The 20,221-nt window shown below is 43.1% G+C and overlaps 1 protein-coding gene and 1 pseudogene across 3 annotated transcripts in view; both read right to left on the bottom strand.

The window, feature by feature from the left end:
• LAPTM4B (lysosomal protein transmembrane 4 beta) overlaps positions 1-20,221 on the bottom strand; it is a 70,371-nt gene that overhangs the window by 4,200 nt on the left and 45,950 nt on the right. The gene's annotated exons all lie outside the window — the stretch shown is intronic.
• LOC309974386 (RAD52 motif-containing protein 1-like) lies at positions 5,372-12,604 on the bottom strand (annotated as a pseudogene). Its single transcript has 3 exons — positions 12,017-12,604; positions 11,738-11,933; positions 5,372-5,401 (listed from the first exon to the last, which is right to left on the bottom strand). The product of its transcript is annotated as an RAD52 motif-containing protein 1-like (transcript).

The following is a 20,221-nucleotide window of genomic DNA, read 5'->3' as shown; positions in this document are numbered from 1 at the left end:
TGTGAATGCTTCGGCGAGAACGTGGTGTAGAAGAGGCAGGAAAGACAGGCAAATGCCAGGACATGGAGAGGGTCTTGAGTCCACCTTAAGGAGCTTTTCCAGTCTTTGGCAGCAGTGTCTCCATTAGGAAGCCTACAAGTCCCAGCTCGAGCTGAGGAACAAAATGTATTCTCTACACCAAAGCCACAGCCCTGGCCTCTGCGTCTGCATATCTGACTCAAGGACTGAGCCTCCAGCACCCATGTGTGCGCACGTTAGATGCGGTAACTCATAACCAGCAGAAAGAGCTGTGATCAGCAAGAGAAACATTCGATTTTGCATGACTGAGTGTCAGCATTATGCTCCCCAACCTCACTGAACAATTAGCTGATTCCTATCTGTCATTATCCTTGGAGAAGTGACCCTAAAGCACAGTGGAGCCACTTAAAAGGGAGTGAAATCAGCCATCACATCCAATTTATTTTTTTCCCTGAGCAAAATGTAACACTCAAATTCTCCAAAATGTTCACAGGTGATTAAACACAACATTTTCTTTAAAAAGAAGAAAAAGTCCTGCACATTTGCCTTTTGCTTGTTAGAAACGTATTTTCACGGTAGGCTTGGCTATTTATTTTCAAACTTGTTTTAAAGTTTCATTTCGAATCATTAACATCCTAATGGCTTTTTCTCTCAAACATTCTATTGCCTTGGACCCTTTAACCAAAGTCAAGATGCCTGGTGAAGACATTCTCCTTTCACTAAGATTCTGACACTCTCAGGCCTGTCTTCACCTCCCCATTACCACATACTAAATGCTGACCATAAAAATACTCTTCACAGAGCACTTCATGCTCCTTGAACTACTTTTATTATTTTTTAATTTAATTAATTTATTTATTTTTGGCTGCGTTGGGTCTTCGTTGCTGCACATGGGCTTTCTCTAGTTGCGGCGAGCGGGGGCTACTCTTCGCTGTGGTGCGCGGGCTTCTCATTGCGGTGGCTTCTCTTGTTGCAGAGCACAGGCTCTAGGTGCGTAGGTTTCAGTAGTTGTGGCATACGGGCTCAGCAGTTGTGGCTCATGGGCTCTAGAGTACAGGCTCAGTAGTTCTGGTGCACGGGCTTAGCTGCTCCGCAGCATATGGGATCTTCCCGGACCAGGACTCAAACCTGTGTCCCCTGCGTTGGCAGGCGGATTCTTAACCACTACACAACCAGGGAAGTTCTCTGAACTACTTTCAATGAAAAGCTCTCCAAACGGAATTGGTTTTAAATTCTGAAGTGACAGTGTCATCTTTTTTTATTATCTAAATGATGTTAATTTTTAATGATGATTTCAAGGAAGGATTGGTGAAGTCAGGATTGCCATACTGTTTGTATTACAGTCTGTTAATACTGACTAAAAACACTTGCTACTGTCCTTTTCTTCTAATATCAATGAAGTACTTGGAAATTGGAGAAAATAACTATAGGGTCAATTAAGATAGAAGATGCTATACAAAACTGATTAAAACACAATGATTTTGGTCTTCCCTGGTGGTGCAGTGGTTGAGAGTCCTCCTGCCGATGCGGGGGACACGGGTTCGTGCCCCGGTCCGAGGGGATCCCACATGCTGCGGAGCAGCTGGGCCCGTGAGCCATGGCTGCTGGGCCTGCGCGTCCGGAGCCTGTACTCCACAACGGGAGAGGCCACAACAGTGAGAGGCCCGCGTACCGAAAAAAATAAAAATAAAGTAAAACACAATGATTTTGACATTTTTAGAAGCTGGCATTTAGTTAAGTCCAGTTTTTTATTTTAAGAACTTTAATCATTCACAATGAATGACCAGGACCTTCCCTGGTGGCACAGTGGTTAAGAAATCACCTGCCAATGCAGAGGACACGGTTTCGATCCCTGGTCCTGGAAGATCCCACATGCCACGAAGCAACTAAGCCTGTGTGCCACAGCTACTGAGTCTGCGCTCTAGAGCCCATGAGCCACAACTACTGAGCCCAAGCACCTAGAGCCCGTGCTCCGCAACCAAAGAAGCCACCGCAATGAGAAGCCCGTGCACCGCAACGAAGAGTAGCCCCTACTCGCCACAACTAGAGAAAGCCCATGCACAGCAACGAAGACCCAACACAGCCAAAAAAATAAATAAATAAAATAAAACAATGAATGACCAAAAAATAATCTCTGAGGACTAAAATTATAGGTCATGTTCTCCTTCGCTGTCTGGTAAACAGCAGCTTACTCAATGAGTCGATAAACACACATGCGTTATATATCTCAGCCCCACACCACTTTACTTCAAGCAATATTCAATACAACCAAAACTCTAATCGAAGTACAGACCCTTGGAGTTTGTCTTAATAGGATCTCAACCACAGAGTGACTGATGGTGGAACTCTCTTCCACACAGATGGAAAATCCCTCTTGTCAATGACCCCAGAAGGGCATCTGTTCATTAGGAAGATTAGCATCCATCTATATATAGTATCTCTTAGGAGCTCTTATGCTAGGTGACATGTGCTGGTGGGAGAGCAGCTCAGCATTCATTTCAATTCAGTTCAACAAATAGTTGAGGGAAACTTCATTCCCAGCTACATCAACATACAGAACAGTTGGAGGGACAAATAAATGAACATCAAAGGCTGCAAAATGTAATACCCTGGAATAGAAGTGATTCTAACTGGCCATAAATCTGCAAGCCATTAAAATTTGGAAAACTAATTCCATCAAATAGTAGGAAATAATAAAACGCTCAAGAGGAGAGAACTACTTATTGGGAAAAATAAGAAATGTTTGGATCCTATGGTTAGAGTTTTACTGTAATATCAGAGTTAAGGCACTAAAGGCTTATTTGGAATTGTACAGTTTGCTAGGACTACGTTACCTATAAGTCACATAAATGTCTTCAGACATTCACAAAATTACGTGCCAGATTTTACGTGTGTGCATTTATTTTCCAGGGGAGGGTGTTCAGAGCTCTCATTAGATTCTCAAAGAGCCATCCAGAGATTCTGGGGTCCAGGACTGGGGGGTGGGGGGGAGGGCAGTACAGGGCACAAGGTAAATTGCACCAGAAGTCTGTCCGCTGGCCCCATATCCTAATAAGGGTGAGGTAAGTTAAAATGAAATCAAGGCCCAGGATGACAGCTGTGTGGCACCTCATCCACCTTGGAGCAGGAAAAGCTCCAGCAAAGAACGAGGACTGACCGGTTATCTTCTCACAGAGTCAAACATTTGGAAAGCATTGATAGGTAATTGACAGACCTGGGAGATCGGGGTGAGGTAAAAGGTCAAACACTTGGCAGCTGAAAAAACAAGGCAAATGTCTGCTGGAGGAAAACAAAAATTGTACAAGAAAGGGAATGTAAGGGCTTCCCTGGTGGCGCAGTGGTTGAGAGTCCGCCTGCCGACGCAGGGGACGCGGGTTCGTGACCCGGTCCGGGAAGATCCCACATGCTGCGGAGCGGCTGGGCCCGTGAGCCATGGCCGCTGAGCCTACGCGTCCGGAGCCTGTGCTCCGCAACAGGAGAGGCCACAACGGTGAGAGGCCCGCGTACTACAAAAAAAAAAAAAAAAAAGAAAGAAAGGGAATGTACATGACAGAGCTGTGCACGGAACAGTAGTCACATAATCAAGGTGAACATTAACTGGTGATGTAACCAAAAAATCTGATGTGACTGTATTAGGTGGATGAAGGCAGCGGAGAATATGGGGAGGAGAGTAAAAGTTCAATTCTATTCAACACCGGGAAGTCAAAAGGTATCTCAAATTGATCATCGAAAAATTAGTAACACAGACATATTATTTTAAAATATGTAGGTAGGGCTTCCCTGGTGGCGCAGTGGTTGAGAGTCTGCCTGCCGATGCAGGGGACACGGGTTCGTGCCCCGGTCCGGGAAGATCCCACATGCCGCGGAGCCGCTGGGCCCGTGAGCCATGGCCGCTGAGCCTGCGCGTCCGGAGCCTGTGCTCCGCGGCAGGAGAGGCCACAACAGTGAGAGGCCCCCGTACCGCAAAAAAAAAGAAAAAATAAATAAAATAAAATATGTAGGTAATGGAGGTAAATACAAGAAACAAGTAAGAGTTGACAGTGTTTACAGCTGGGGTGAAAAGTGGAGGATAGTCACGAGAATGGCAGAGGACCACTGAGAAATAAATCTTGGGAATTCCCTGGCAGTTCAGCGGTTAGGACTCAGCGCTTGCACTGCTGAGGGCCCGGGTTCAATCCCTGGTCAGAGAACTAAGATCCTGCAAGGTGCGAGGAAAAAAAAGAGGGAGAAAAATAAATCTTTCACTAGCACGATTTTTAGCTATGTACATGTAATGCTGTGTTAAAAATAAAAGTGATATTTTAAAAATAAAAGAATAATCATGGCAGTCTTGAAGGAAAGAAGTCAGTCATCAAGGGGCAACTTTCAACCTGAGGGCGGTGGGCAGGCTCATAGCTACCTCATTCCTCTTGCTTCTTGGCTGGTGGGTGACATGTGTGTTCGCCGTGAGCCCCTGCAGGGGTCTGGAAAACGCTCCTAACTTGCCCAAGATGCCCCTCCCTACGCCGGGAGGGGTGGTGGGGGCTGGACTCGTGCAGTTGAGACGCTAACAAAGCAGCCAGGGAGCGCCTCGCAGATGGAGGTCCCTGCCTAGGAGGTGAAACGTGTTTTCACGGAGCAGCTGGTCAGGACCTGGCCCCTTGCCTGCTTGAGACTCTCCTCCAGACCTGTGAGACCCCACCCGATCTAGGGTGCCCCAAATACCAATGGAAACTAGAGAACTACGATGCCACGAGGGGCCCCCAGGATACCTGCTCTTCACGCCACTCATGCCCAGGCCAACAGCAGCCCAGTGTCTGGCTCTCTCCTGTCTCATTTATTTCCATGACTCCCTAGCACGGCAAGTTCATTACCAATCTGACTCCTTTTCCCTATGATTTTTCCCTCCTCAAATGTTCTTCTTTCTTTGTATGTCACTCCGTACAAAGCCCAAACAACCCCAAGCTCATGTTAAAATCACTTCCAACATGGAGATCTGAAATAGTCTAGCCTCGATTACTCTCTTCTCCTCTGAGATATGCTATGCAATTGCAGTATGACAAATTAATTTTTTAAATAAAAACACCAGTTAGATATTTTCATATTCTTTATAGATAACATGAAGTCGTAACACTAGAAATGGCAGTAACTACAGTACAGCACTCTGAACTCAGACACAAAACCACTCTCTTAAAGCACTTACATAACTGGCTTATCAATTAAATTATATGCTATCTTGTACTATTCTTAACGGTCTTGTAAACATTTACCTTTCTCCTCTCCAAAAAGTTTCTAAAAGGCAAGACTCTTACACTTCCATAGTCCTTTCTTAGCACTGGTTTTTAGACAGAGGTGTGTCCAAATTTGAGTCCTATCATTTCAGCTCTATGGCCACGGTCAAATTCTAGAGGCAATATGGGGTGGGGGGAGTCAAACTGAAATGAGACATGGGTTCAAATTCCAGCTGGGACGTAGCAACCCTGGGGTCCTGAGAAAGTTAGTAAATCTACCTGAACGTCAGCTTCCACACTTATAAAATGGAGACCACGATGGATACTCCTCAAAAGACTGTCGTAAGGATGTAAGGGAGGCGCCATACCTAATGCACCAGGTACAGGCTGAGCACTTGAGCGCTCAGTAAACGGCAGCGAGATAACCAACGCGGTATGACTGTCCAACTAGTTCAACTACACACCTTCCTTAAGGAAGCGACACCAGTAAACACTACTCACAAATTGATTCCTGTGGGTCAGAAAAGGAGTTCCTCTTCCCTCTCAGGTGGCTGCAGGAAGTGTAAGAGGCTAACCACTTAAGCTGCTCTGAGCCTAACTCTTCCTTAACAAAAGTAACTGCATGATGAGAAAGGAGACAAAGTGGACACCATTTCTACCGCAGGCTGCAGGTCTGCGGAGCAGTGGGCACCTCTCACATAGTTATAGTTCTAAAAGCCAAAGTGAGTGTGGTTGAAACACCATGTCCGTCCATTCACTCCTCACCCCAGGACACCTAAGCAGCCCCCAGAGGGCAGCTGTTGGGCCAGCTGCCGGGGAGGCGGAGATGGAAGGCTGGAGGATGCCCATCCCAGGAGTGGGGGAGAGTGCACGTGAACTGTCCCAAGAGACCGAGAAACACCTGCAGAGGTGTAGGTGGTTTGCTTTAGTTAGAGACCTGGGTGCGTGAGTCGGGATTACAAGGGATGAGCCTGGAACAACAGGCGAGATCCCAGCCAGGCTTGCAAGCAATACCAGGAAGTGAAAATTTCTTCTTTAACAACCAGCCGTCCTCCCCAGCGTGAGGGGGATGGGAGCTTTGGTGATGTTCACATGTCGGAGCCTCCCGTGGGCATACACAGGTGTGTTTTTACAAAACCAGTTGCCCTTCTCTTCCCCTAAAGCACGGACAAATAAAATACCACTATAGGGCTTCCCTGGTGGCGCAGTGGTTAAGAATCTGCCTGCCAATGCAAGGGACACAGGTTCGAGCCCTGGTCCGGGAACATCCCACATGCTGCGGAGCAACTAAGCCCGTGCGCCACAACTACTGAGCCTGCGCTCTACAGCCCGCAAGCTACAACTACTGAGCCCACGTGCCACAACTACTGAAGCCCGTGCGCCTAGAGCCTGTGCTCCACAACAAGAGAAGCCACGACAGTGAGAAGCCTGCGCACTGCAACGAAGAGCAGCCCCTGCCCACCGCAACTAGAGAAAGCCCACGCACGGCAACAAAGACCCAACACAGCCAAAAATAAATAAATAAGTTTATTTAAAAAAAAAAAACCACTATAAATGGAGACGTCTTTTTCCTTTTTTTTTTGGCTCCTTTGTGGGGCAGTGGGTAGGAAGCAAGGGGCACAGTATTCATGAGAGCACAATAGCTCACGAGACCCACGACTGTTGATAACACAATCAGTAACAGTCCCTCAAAGCTGCTTCACAATTAAGATGAACTTGGCAGGATGAAGTTATCACTCCACTCCCTTCTCTGGCCTCAAGAAAATATCAGAACGCAAGACTGCATAGCTGAGACTGATGTTGTTACAGGGATAATCCTAAAGCTGTCCTTATTTATTCAAAGGACAAAAAAAAAGCAAACCGTTGGTAAACTGAGATTTTAAATACTACCCCACAAGTCACAAATGACTGTCATAGAGCAAAGTGGAGTGACATCACAGTTGAGAAATGCTAAAGTTATAAACAGCAGAGCCCCTGAAGACTTCTAAATCCAGGGATGACAAAACCAGATTTATGTTTTAGATCCATCTGACAGCAACAGAGAGAAAAAACTGAAGAGAAAGTAGAGTTCAAGGCTAGAGGCTAAAAGCCTAACTCTAACAAGTTTAAAGATGACCCCTCAGTTACAGGCTTGGGTGATTAAGTGGACATTGCTACCATTCACCGGAATCTAAGAAAAGAAGCAGATACGGAAGAAACGGAGTGAGCTCTGCAGCGGGATCCTCTCTGGAGATGACCACAGGATGACTGGGGACATGGGCACCGAGCTGATCTGGGTCACAAAATCTAAGCTACTTCCTTCAACTCAGTAAAAAAAAAAAAGAGAGAGCAAGACAAATGATTTGTTAAATACTGTTCATTCATTTCATCAACAAATGCTGGTCGTACTATGTACCAGGCACTGAGGATACCACACCACTGACACTTGTAAGGTCCGAGCCAGCAGACAGCTTATGTGCTAGGGGAGGAGTCTGATAAACAGAGTGTATCTTCCATGGCGAAGCGCAGAGCTTCTCAACCGGTGTCCATTCACAACAGTGTGCCATATAAATGCTGCAATTTTCTGTTTGCCACCATGTTGAGAAGACTGGGGTGCCCTGGGGTAGTAGCCATGGACTGTGGAGTCAACCGTGTGGGCCGACAAACTTCCCAACTTGGAGGCCTTGGGTCAGTCACTTCTTTAAGCCTCAGCTTCCTCATCCGTAAATGGGGACGAGACCAGTCTGTCTCACAAGGTCAATGAAATGAATAAGCCCAAGTTATGTGCTTATTATTAGCACAGTACATGGCAGGCACTAAGGCTCAACAAATCTGAATTTTATTCCATACATTTGTGAAAGGATGAGATGGCTTGCTGTATTGATCAGGATACAAAATAAGACAAAGGAATGTTAAAATGACCCAGAATAAGGCAAAATAGAGATTTTGGGGGTTATCAAGTTTTTATTTCTATATGTGGATGGATGGATACATATATACATATTTTGACAAATAAGTATAGAGAGAGAGAGGGAAAGAGGTAAGTACGGGGTGTGTGTGTGTGTTACTTTTTTTCTGGCAGTAAACTAAAACAGGACTTTATAGAATGGATCTTTGTACAAAAGATAGTTTCTTATCTTTGCATAAGAGCTTTAGCTGCGGTTTTTCAACACGTTAGCAACTATTTTGCAAGTGAATTATTCTCTTATTGATTTCCACTATAGTTTGTTAAATATAAGCTAGATTTAGAACTACTGGCAAAATAATAAATACGGGAGAATGAAAACTTTCTCAGGAAAAAAAATATCCTTATAAAAAGGACCAAAAGATTAGGTGCTGCTCTTTGCCATTCCACTTGCAGGAGGGGAAAGCTCTATGCAGGCCCTAAGTAGGGTTATTAAATCCCTTGGGATGGTTCAAATAGTTGTCCTACAAACACCTAGAAAACTCAGCTTAAATTGCCACGAAGGCTGGGGTCTGTGAACAATATGGGCCAAACCTGGCCCGCTGCCTGTTTTTTTGTATGGCCTGAGGGCTCAGAATGGTTTTTACATTTTTTAAAAGAAAAACGTTTCGTGATGTGTGAAAATTATATAAAACTCAAACTTCAGTGCAACACAGCCACGCTTGCTTGTGTATGTATTTTCTACAACTCCTTTCACACTACAACGGCCGGGGTGAATAGCTATGACAGAGACCATATGGCCCGCAAAGCCTAAAGTATTTACTATCTGGCTTTTACGGAAAACAGTTTGCCTCCACCTGCACAAAGGAAAAGCATTACCCTGAATTCTGACCTTGGAAGATGTGATAATATCAGATGTGAAAGTACGAAGCCCCGAAACAATCGTGTCATTTAGGGGCACTTGAATCTTCCCATGGTCCATTTAAATTAATACAAAGTAGCCAAAATATTTTTTTCCTTTACCATTTGTTACACCCCTAACAGTCTACAATGTACCTTGTTTAAAACAGGCAGCATTTACATTGACACCACATTTGCCTACTTAGATGTGAGCTTCCTTTACTCGGGCCAAACAGGAAAGGGGAGATAGGTGTACCATGAATCTCCAAGATTAACTGAAACAGCCATCTGGGCATTTGCGATAGGATCATCGCAAACAGGAAGTTTGGGCTTAACTTTTTTTTTTTTTTTTTTGGATGTACGTGGGCCTCTCACTGTTGTGGCCTCTCCCGTTCTGGAGCACAGGTTCCGGTCACGCAGGCCCAGCGGCCATGGCTCACAGGCCCAGCCGCTCCGCGGCACGTGGGATCCTCCCGGACCGGGGCATGAACCCGCGTCCCCTGCATCGGCAGTTGGACTCTCAACCACTGCGCCACCAGGGAAGCCCGCCTGGGCTTATCTTTAAGGCATTTAGAATAACTGTTTCCAAACTTTTAAAATAACTCCACCTATAATATACACCAGTAAACACACACATACACATAACCATTTATTTCTGATTCTAACGTACACATTTTTGCACATTTTAACGTCTGAATTTAGGCTGTGCCTTGTAACTAACAGCACCTAACAATAAGAAGCACCTAAGATAATGGTGCAATTTACAACCAATGGTATCTTGTACTCAATTCAACACACCAGGAGTCGGGAAGAGCAAAAACAAATTTGGAAGATCCTAGTGAAACCTTCCCCCACCTACAGAAGGAATAATTTCCAAAGACAAATAAGGTGGAAAGTAATTGTATCCTCAATTCACTGAAGAACCAGTATAAACTGTCCTCACCTGATTTTATAGGAGGAAGTCATTATTTCCCTTAATTCTCAGCAGAGAAGCTACTCAAATTCTCTCACAGATTATACTTACAATATAGAATTCTTATTTCAAATCTTCCGTATTGGGTCAAAAATCCTCACTGGTGAGATATTTGGGCAGGAAACACCAAAACAATGCCGTGGCCCAAATTGAAAGCTAAGATGCACTAAAATATCTAATGTTCAAATAAATATATCTAAAGTAACTATATTTAAAACTATATAACTTTATCAAAATCAGTATCTTAAGAGCTACATTTTTTTTATATGTATAACTGATTTACTTTGTTATAAAACAGAAACTAACACACCATTGTAAAGCAAATATATTCCAATAAAGATGTTAAAAAAATAAAAAACAATAAAATAAAATGTTTGCCATTTCCTCCAAACTCTCAGTATTCACGTCTCATTATTCATTCACCTCTCTGTTATTAGGGGTTACCACTGAATCAGTGATGACTCCAGAACTTCTGTAGGAGGGGTTTGGGGCAGGTGGGAAAGAGAGTCTAAAACCAAGTGAGTGGCCCTTTACATTAGCATGGGGAAACTTCCCACACCCCACCTTGTCTCAACAGAGCCATTAATCTAGAAAAAACTACAGTGTCACTTTTCAGACGTCTACCCTGTGTGCACACATGGAGAAGACACTTCGAATGTTAAAGTCAGCATGTTAAGTAATTTTCTTGAAATACTGTAACTAGCACCCTATTTACTTTCTTCACAGTCCTTTTCATAATCTATTTGATTTTAGTCCTTTTTAATTGTCTGGTACACCTTCAACACCTAAACTCCAAGAGAGAAGGAGCTTCATCTTATTTCCAGTGCCTAGCACATAATGGTTTCTAAATGGAACTGATTCCAAGATTGGCCTCATTTAGGAATGGATCTGTTGTTATAATCAGGTTTCCGAAATCTTTAGTATCAATACAGAATCCTTTCCTCTCACATTTCACAGGAAGCTAGACTTCTTAAAGCCCAAACATGGATACGTCTGAAGTTTCCTTGACTGATTTAAATCGAATTAAAATAATTATATTGTACAGGAAAAACTTTCAATATTTTTACATTTTTCAGAACATAACCACCTTTTCTTTCTCTACTTTCTTCCCTTCAGAACAAACTTTGCAACATTGGGGTGAGTTAAATCATCAGAAATCTAGCCCCAAATTCAGCTCTCAATGACATGAAACACATTTTTTGCTCCTTTTTAATGAAAATCCTATACAGAGTACATTAATGTTTTCTTTTAGAAATTACGTTGACAACTTAATCCCTAATTCGAGGCATCCATATAATTGGTTTACAGAAAGGTTCTTCGGCAAAATATTTAACACAAGATATATATGAGATGCTGAGAGCTGGGTAATATACCTTACTTGAAAGGCATGAATAGTTTTAAAACACTGTAGCATAATCACACTTAAGGCCATTGTTACTTTGTTCCCATATCCTTGCAATTCTATTTGAGGGGAGTTCTAAAAGGCCTGTGTCTTCTCCTGTGTCCACAACTATAGACATACACTGATGGCCCTCAATCCTGCTCTCCAAACTTCAAATAAGGGGCCAGAGACAAGGCTCGGGACTTGGAAAAGTCCTAGAAATTCCCTGTCTCAAAAGCAGTTTCAGAGTTTCACCTTTTCCTAAGGATGACAGAGCTGAGTAGACATGCCAAAGTCTTCCAAATCCTGCTGGGTGTTTTGAATTATGGCTACACTGGCTGTGTACCCCTTGAGTTTTTATCTCCACATACTTGAATGAAATCCTGTAGCTCCTCTTCGGTTCTAGCATCTGTGGCCTCTTCACAGGGTCTATATGCCACAGCTACTTTACCACTTTCTGAAATAAAGCTAAAACCACAATCAGCAGTTTCTGGAATGCATCTGTCATAGCCTTCTGAATAGCAAGCTTCTGGGTTACCTTCCTTTTCATAAGGAATGATAATGACCCTTAGTGATCAAGGGCAGGCACAACACTGGGGTGCGGTTGAATGACTCTGCTGTAGGTATACCCTGGCTTGGCACATTTTTACTGCTCAGATCTATTCTGGAAGTTCTGGAAAACAGAGCTTCCTCCAACTTATCCAAAGGTTCCTCAGCCATGCCAACTCCGGGACTCCTGCACTCGTGGGAGGGCAACACCACCTCTAAAGCACAGAAGAACTTGACGCTTTGCTTCTGAAGTGATGTCACAATATCTTCCTTTTCCCTTTCTTCAAGGTTAGAAAGATCCTGAAGCTTGATGATCCTTTTTCACCACCCATGGAAACCAAAGTAGTAATTTGCCAATTCTTGGCATCTGGAGCTGTTTAGGGCAGGCGTATTATGTTGAACCGCCTTATGTCTGGTGCCGAGACGAACCTTCACTGGAGATGTCCGGAAAAGCTGCTTCTGGTCGCATGCCTTTTGGGCTCTGTGGGCATCCCTTGCTGAATAAAACTTGATGATGCCATAGAACCCAGGACCGGCCACTGCTGCGTTTGGGAAGACTCGGACCGAATACAGAAGGCCAAACTGGGAGAAGATTGCAAGGCCTCGGCCATGGGTCCAGAGCTCGGCTCCCACACCAGCAAGGTTTTGTCACCCGCGACGGGAACCGCAAAAGGTACCAACTCCACCATTCTACCGTTACCGCGCGTGCGCTAAGAGCTACATTTTTATCTAAAATAAAAATATATAACTATTGAGGAAGTAGAGGGAATGCCCTATCACAGGCATCTCAGCTGCTTCCTGTCCCCCAGGCCTGAATGTGCTGCGCCACCTACTGTGCACATCTCTTTGGGGATGGGGTTCTACCCTGTGTGTTGCACGGGCTGCCAACCAGGCCGTGCTCAGCTGACTGTGCTCAGTGGCTGCCAGGGTACTTTGGCTGGAAGGACTGCTCAGAACCTCAGACTCCCATTTTACCTGTTCTCCTTCCCCACACACTTCCCTCCCTCGAATTAATGGAAAGGGAGAAATATCTTCTGCTTTGTTTTCTAGTATTCAAGAAATCAATCACGTAATTTCCTATTACCATCTAATCTGTTGTCTACAAGCTTTGCTTCCTCGTAGCTGTAACTGTAACACAAACGTCTATATCCTTTTAAAGCATCATAAGCCTTTCTTCTGCTGTTACACTGCTCATAATTTTTATGGCAATAAGGAGATTTTATCAAGTGGGCATACCCCTATTTAATCAAACTGGTTCCCAACTACTAGACAGTGAAATTGGATACTTTTGCTGTTAAAAAACAATGCCGCATGAATATCTTATACACTTTTTTTTTTTTTTTACTAATTCCTTAAGATATATTCCCAGAAACTTTCTTAGAATGTTGAAAAATACAATTCAAGGTCTCCTTTGTCCCTAGAGTAAAATCAACATGGATTCTATTTTGGACATGTGGGATAAAATAAGTCAAGTGCTGAGTGTGTTTTAAAGTAAAACACAATGAAAATAGAGGATGATTTTATAATTGATTCCCTGCAAAGCTACTCTAAATTTTTCTTACTTGCTATTATAGGAAGATTACAATTGAGCGATTGATTAATATCCTTTATTCATGTTCACAGTGAAAACTGGGTCTATTTGAACTGTTCTTCCAGAACTTTTAGGTGTCAATTATCTATGTGTTAGTTTGACCGCTCCAGGTGTTCTCTGGATGAAATAACTGCAAACTTATATGGGTCAGAGATAATTTCCATCAGATTAGTATATTTTTTTCAAAAGCTGTATTTTACTGAAGGAGGGAAAGAAACACGAGCTGAGTTAACATCACACACTGTCAGCCTGCAGCATGGAATACGTTAAAGCAGGGGAAACGCTTTCCAGAGGAAATCTCAGCGGGTATCCAGTCCAATCTTATCCACGATGCTTTTCTATCAGAACCAACAGCCAAGTCTGTCTGAAGCCACGTGCCCATATGAAGCTATTAGGAAAATGCGTGGGGCTGAGTTACAGAAGGGAGGGCTATCTAACACAACAAGAGAACTACAAGGACCTACTGTATTGCTCAATATTATGTAGCAACATAAATAGGAAAAGAACTTGAAAAAAAATAGATATATGTATATGTATGTATGAATGAATAAATAAATAAATAAGGCAGCTGCCTTGGTGTCACCAAGTTTACTTCTAACTTTTCTTCCACCTCTTTCTTTAATCCACCCTCCTATTCCTTCCCCTGAGCTAGAGAGCAAAAATAAGCAAACAAAACGAAAAGTCTCACTGCTTTGGAAGTTTGTGACTTGACTTGAGAAGAATCATCAAAATGAATTACTTTCCTGCTTCACTGCTCGTGGTCAATGCCCCGCCAGCAGCAACAGGGAAGAACACCCAGCCCTGGCGGCAGTCTGCACAGATGACAGTCTAGGAGGAGGGTGGCGGGTAAAGAAAGACCGGAGCCAGGCTGCGAAGGTTGTGATCCCCCCTCCGCTCCCCGGGCACGCACCAGCTGTGTGACCGTGGGAAGGTACCCACTTGGTAATTTCCTCTTTTGTACCCAGGGATCTACTTCAAGGACTCTTGTGAGACTGAGTTCATATATAGAAAGCCCGCACCGCAGAGCCTGGCAGATGGCAACCACTACCTAAGTGTCTGGGGAGAAACCCCCAGTACAAAAAGCTACAGAGAGGGAGATAGGACAGATGCAGAGAAGAGCGGAACCTCACCGGAGTTCTTCAGCGCTCGGCTGGATGACACTTGTGGGAACACCGCTAAGGAGATGAGAGAGGGTCAGTTAACTTTCAAGGTCTGGTCCTACCATTCAGGTGAGTGATTTAACGCTTCAAGTCACAGTCACAGACCAGACACATCCTGGGGCTTCATGCTCACTCCGTGGCCCCTCACTGTCAACTATCGCTGCTACGTCTGACAGCCCTCTTCAAATCCTCCCCCTCTTCCTCAGGCCCTCTGCATCAGAACTGCATGGTCTTCATCACTGTAGTGATCTGGACTACGGAAATGGTCTCCTGGCTGCTCTCTCTGCTTATCTGGGATGTTACCCAGTCTATTATCAAAACCTCTCACATTTTTTAAATTAAAAAAAAAAAAAGCAAAAGCAAAAGCTTAGATCATACAAACTACTAAATTACAAGTGAAAAGTGATATCTAAAATTGAGGTATTATGAATAAGATGTCTCTCTTGTATTCCAGTACTTACTAGGCCAGAAGCTTCAGAGCCAATAACTCACAGGCTGGAGTTTCAAATCCTCTACAAGTCCTGTAACTGGAGCGCCTTCTTCGCCCCGCCCCCTCCCCACCGCCTCCTGGACCCCCTGGTTCATACAGGCAGGTGACAGTGGTGAAAGGTCTGTTTTGTGAGGTATGTTTAATGTACATGAATCTGAAATGCCCAGGACTGAAGGAGATCTTCAGAGCCAGCCTCATGACCGCCTTTAAACAAAGCCTTCCTCACACAGTTTCTGAAAATCAGTTATGACTTTTCTGAAGAATCTGCAAGATGATGACTATACATTCATCTTGGTAACAGTCTAGTTTCTCAGATATGAAGGAAATTCTGAAGTCTAAAAAATCTCTCCTGCTATCAATTTAGTTCATTCCCTCCCCTTCTGTCTCTGGGGGTGGGATGTGGGAAAAGAATAAACACAACTCATGTCACCTAGTCAAGAACTTGTTTCTAATCACATGTAATCTATGCCTAGGAAGTAATGAACAAACTCATTTTTAAAAGCAGCAGGAGGGAAAAAAAACAATGGAATTTTTTATGCACAACTTTTGAAAGTCATTGAGACGACTACTAAATAAATCCACCCCACCTCCAACCCTTTGCAGTCAACTGAGAGTGTTTTGTGGCTTTCTGACAGCCCAAGGTCAGCCTTAATTAATCTCAGCCTCTCAGGGATATCTACAGGGAAATGACTGCTGGGGAGATAATCTGGCCTTCACCAGGTCACTGACTTTTTTCTTAACTGTGTTTTTCAAGCAGTCAGGATCAAAAAGCAGCCCCACACAACAAAACACTTTTTTTTTGCCATGCCACATGGCTTGTGGGATCTCAGTTCCCCGACCAGAGGCAGAACCTGGTCTCAGGCAGTTAAAGTCCTACCCACTGGACTGCCAGGGAATTCCCGGCAAAACACTTTTTGAAGTCAGAACAATAAACCTGTATATAGTGTTCACCAAGATTAGCACCTGCAATATGATATGGCATAACGGACTCCATGAAGTTTAAAATTTTCCTATTTATCCCTAAATAGCCATTTTCCTACATTGCCCAAGACTATGACCCTTTTATCTGAAATCAGAATTTCGGATACTACTTTGGATAAACATCCATCTCACTGCTTTTAAAGTGCCCCAACTGATTCCCTCCTCATGGATTTAACGCAACACTGGGTACTGCCGTGACTCAAGTCTGCACTGGTATTAGCAGATTAAAAGGATTTTTCAAATCTCGATTTGCATAAATTTTAAGGTGAAAGAAATCTGTTTCTACTATTTAGTATTTTAATACATTTTTCCTCTTAAGGCCAGATTTTGATGAAGGTAGGGGAGAGAATGTGGTATTATGTAATATATATCCAGAATGTGATTTCTATTGAATACAATGTTCTAAAGGGAAGGTTGCATCTCTCTAGGGTACCTAACCGTGTATGGCAGTGACTCAAAGGGACACCTTGGGATATTTTAAATTTCCAAGGAAAACACTACAAAGCCTGTTAGGTACTACACTAACTACTACTCTGAAGTTGTCTGGACCTGACTACTTAATGAAGTAAACAGCTAGGTATATCTTCTGGCCTAAGGGCATCATGAAAAAAATACCAAGACCCTAAGAGGCATTATGAACTAACAGAGTTTGTGACCTCTCTGTCTTAAGGCATTTATTTCAAAGGTTTTTGCTTTGGTTTAGTTAGGAAACTGGAGCAATTAATCCATAGAATGATCTCCAATATATAATAACGCTATCTATTCTCCCTGAGTAGTATTTGGAAAAGTAGATACCTGGCTAATAATATGTATACTGTTTTAGAGAAGAAAAAAGCAGCACATTTATTTTCTACCAACAAGAGCCCCAGTATCTTTCCACAGAAGTCACCCTGAGATTCTTCAGCCTGGGAGAAAAGCCATCTGGCTTAATACTTGATAGGAAGTGAAAGACACAACATGTATGTGTGGATTCCCCATAAAGACATGGACAAAAGAGAAACATACATGACACACTATAAGGATCTTAATATAGCTATGGAGACCAGGGAAAATGACAGAACTAGATCATTCCAGGCCCCACTTAGGATCTCAGAGTGAGACTCCAGTATTTTTTTTTTTTAAATTAGAACTCCTTTGGTTCTTGAACTCCTTTAGTACTAGTCAAAACAACCTTTAAATATGCAGAGCCCTCTTTAAAAAGAAAAAATCTATTCTCCAACCCTAGAAATACAGATTATGGTCTCTACTGAAAGGAAGCAGGGGTCCTTGGAGAAATAGCTGATTCCAGGTGTGGAACAGGATATCAACAAGATGAGCCCAGAACGGCAGGGAAGCGATCACACTACCAGAGTTGTGTAAAAAGACTCAGATGCCAACTTGAAGATGCTCCAACTGGGCAAAGACGGCATAATTAGGACACTCATAAGGATGTTAGCTATGGTGTAGCTGTTCAGAGGAAGATTTTGGGTTTCCCCTTAGAAAGTCTTAAAATAGGTATGGAACAGTAGGTAAATTTTCTTTAGGGTTACTGATAAAATTAATCAAAATAGCTGTACTTTTCAACGGAACATCCCCAGCTCTTCTAGTAACAGGCCTCTTTTCATTAGTTCATTTATTACATAAAAAAAAAAAACCCTCACTGGCCATCACTAGAGAATGATGGACCAACTTGTCATTTTGAAAACTAATAAAGAGAACAAAAGCACATATATTTATCATTGTCCCAAGTACCACTGGGTAACTAAATACTACTTGAGGGAAAGTTTCTCTTTATAGAAATATTCCAGCTAATAAATGAAAAATGATAGCATGTCATCATATTGCAATTCCTAATGAATTGATGATATCAATGGTTGCTGACATCCCAGAAAGACAGAATCAACCAGACATCACCTGCATCCTGATGGAAGAAAAATTATCAACTATAAAGCAATCTTACAAAAAGAGGAAAATGGGAATATAAATATAGGAAGCGTTTAGATCCAACTACTAATTTACTGGAAATACAGAGATCTATATTATAGGTATGCAATCAGTAAAATCTAGTTTGTGGGCCAGTTGTTTCTTTAAAAAAATTACAAAGTCTTAAAATGCATACTGACCCACAGATCCCGTTTCAAATAAATTGCTAGGAAAATTAACAGGAGTCGATTGAAAATCTAAACACTCACTGGATATATTTTATATTAAGGAATTATTATTTTAGACATAATAAGTACTCTTTAGAAAAATATCCACAATACCATTATTTTTTAAATATATATATATTTTTTTTTTGGCCGTGTTGGGTCTTCGGTGCTGCGCACGGGCTTTCTCTAGTTGTGTCAGGCGGGGACTACTCTTCATGTTGTGCGCAGACTTCTCATTGCGGTGGCTTCTCTTGTTGTGGAGCACAGGCTCACGCTCAGGCTTCAGTAGTGGTGGCGCGTGGGCTCAGCAGCCGTGGCTCACAGGCTCTAGAGCACAGGCTGAGTAGTTGTGGCGCACGGGCTTAGCTGCTCCGTGGCATGTGGGATCTTCCCGGACCAGGGATCGAACCTGTGTCCCCTGCATTGGCAGGCGGATTCTTAACCACTGTGCCACCAGGGAAGCCCTATTTTTTAAAAAAACAACCTTTAAAAACGCTGCCAGAAAGCTGAGACTTCAGGTGGTGATCTATTAAGTGGACTATCCGTGCAAGCTATGAGAAATGATAAAACTCCCTTCCCCAGGAATACCATTCTTTGTTTTAAAAAGGAAAAAACGGTTCGCTGTGAACTTTTAGAAAGTAGAAACAAATCATCAGTTTCCTTATCTTAAAAATGGCAAGTTGGGGCTTCCCTGGTGGCGCAGTGGTTAAGAGCCCGCCTGCTGATGCAGGGGACACGGGTTTGTGCCCCGGTCCGGGAAGATCCCACATGCCCCGGAGAGGCTGGGCCCGTGAGCCATGGCCGCTGGGGCTGCGCGTCTGGAGCCTGTGCTCCACAACGGGAGAGGCCACAACAGTGAGAGGCCCGCGTACCGCAAAAAAAAACAAAACAAAAACAAAAAAGGCAAGTTGATACAGAATGACTGAGAAGATAATGACCAATAATAATGATCATCAAGCAATTCCCCAGGACCTTCTGTCAACACACAAGGAAACAATCACAGCTGGCACTAGTCCATTGTCCCAAACCCTAGTTACTACAAACTACTGCCAAGCTGGAAGCCTTTCTGAAGAAAGGTCTATTATTAGAAGAGCTAGGATGTCTAGCTGCAAAGTACAACTATTTTTGAGTGTATGTTAGCCTAAATACAGCTTACCTGCTATCCATACCTAACTTTGAATCTTTCAAAGGGTGGAAAATAAAACTTCCTCTAAAAAGCTAGTTGGATGCATTTTAGGGACTCACTCATGATTCTTAAATTCTCTAAGCACCCCAATTTCTACAATTTCAGAATATCCTTTGATTTCAGGTGTATTTATACAACCCAGCCCTTCCACCTTGCTTCTATTAAAAATACACATAACCCTTCAGAAAGCAATGAAAAAACAACGACCAGAAGTATACCAAACAAACACATGCGATATGGGCATTATCTTCGCTGAGATACTTTTCAAAGATGGTAGTTTTGTAAGTCCCACACATTCATAATATTTAGGATGGGGCTCTAAAATACCTTGCTTCTTTAGCAGCTCAAACTTTCTAGACTTTTCATTAGTTCAGCAGGGCAATAAAAGTACTCTGAGATATCTTTTTAAAGAAAAAACAGAAAGATACTGATAGATAACTAACAGAAACTCAGAGAGAAGGAAAAAATTCTTTACACCAGTAATTTTATCAAAATTATAGTAACTGTGAACAGTTGTTTCTTTAAAGAGATGTACTGACCCAAGAGGGATTCTCTAAAGGGTGAGTAGGCAGGATGTGTCTACTGTGATCAGTGCAAAGGATTCTGCACGGCCCCCAAAGGGCCCCCCAGCACCTGGGCACGCTGGGTTTGTACATCTGATCGCCGCAGAGCCTCCTCTTAAACCACTGCTCACGGACTTCTGATTCAAACCAACGATTCCTTGCTGAGGACTTAAGAAAACAATTCACGTATAACACGCTTTCTCTCA

The sequence above is a fragment of the Leucopleurus acutus genome, assembly GCF_964270905.1.
Source record: "Leucopleurus acutus genome assembly, chromosome: 17".
Classification (NCBI taxonomy): domain Eukaryota; kingdom Metazoa; phylum Chordata; class Mammalia; order Artiodactyla; family Delphinidae; genus Leucopleurus; species Leucopleurus acutus.
This window is presented reverse-complemented; position numbering and strand designations above follow the sequence as displayed.